The sequence below is a fragment of the Terrapene carolina genome, unplaced genomic scaffold, assembly GCF_002925995.2.
Source record: "Terrapene carolina triunguis isolate 2854851 unplaced genomic scaffold, T_m_triunguis-2.0 Scaffold30979, whole genome shotgun sequence".
Lineage (NCBI taxonomy): Eukaryota > Metazoa > Chordata > Testudines > Emydidae > Terrapene > Terrapene triunguis.
This window is the reverse complement of record NW_020695330.1, coordinates 3191-3391: the sequence shown is the minus strand read 5'-3', so window position 1 is coordinate 3391 and position 201 is coordinate 3191.

Below are 201 nucleotides of genomic sequence, written 5' to 3'. Positions count from 1 at the left end.
CGGCAGTCGGTGCTGCACTAGGGGGCACCAGGCCACAGGGAGCAGGGCGGGGGGCAGCAGGGGGCGCTCTTCCCGGCAGTCGGTGCTGCACTAGGGGGTGCTGTGCCGCAGGGAGCGGGCAGGGGCTCTCCCCTGGCAGTCAGGGCTGGCCCCATTTGGCCCCAGGGGGCACGGTGCCGAGGTGAGCTGTGACAGCGAGGC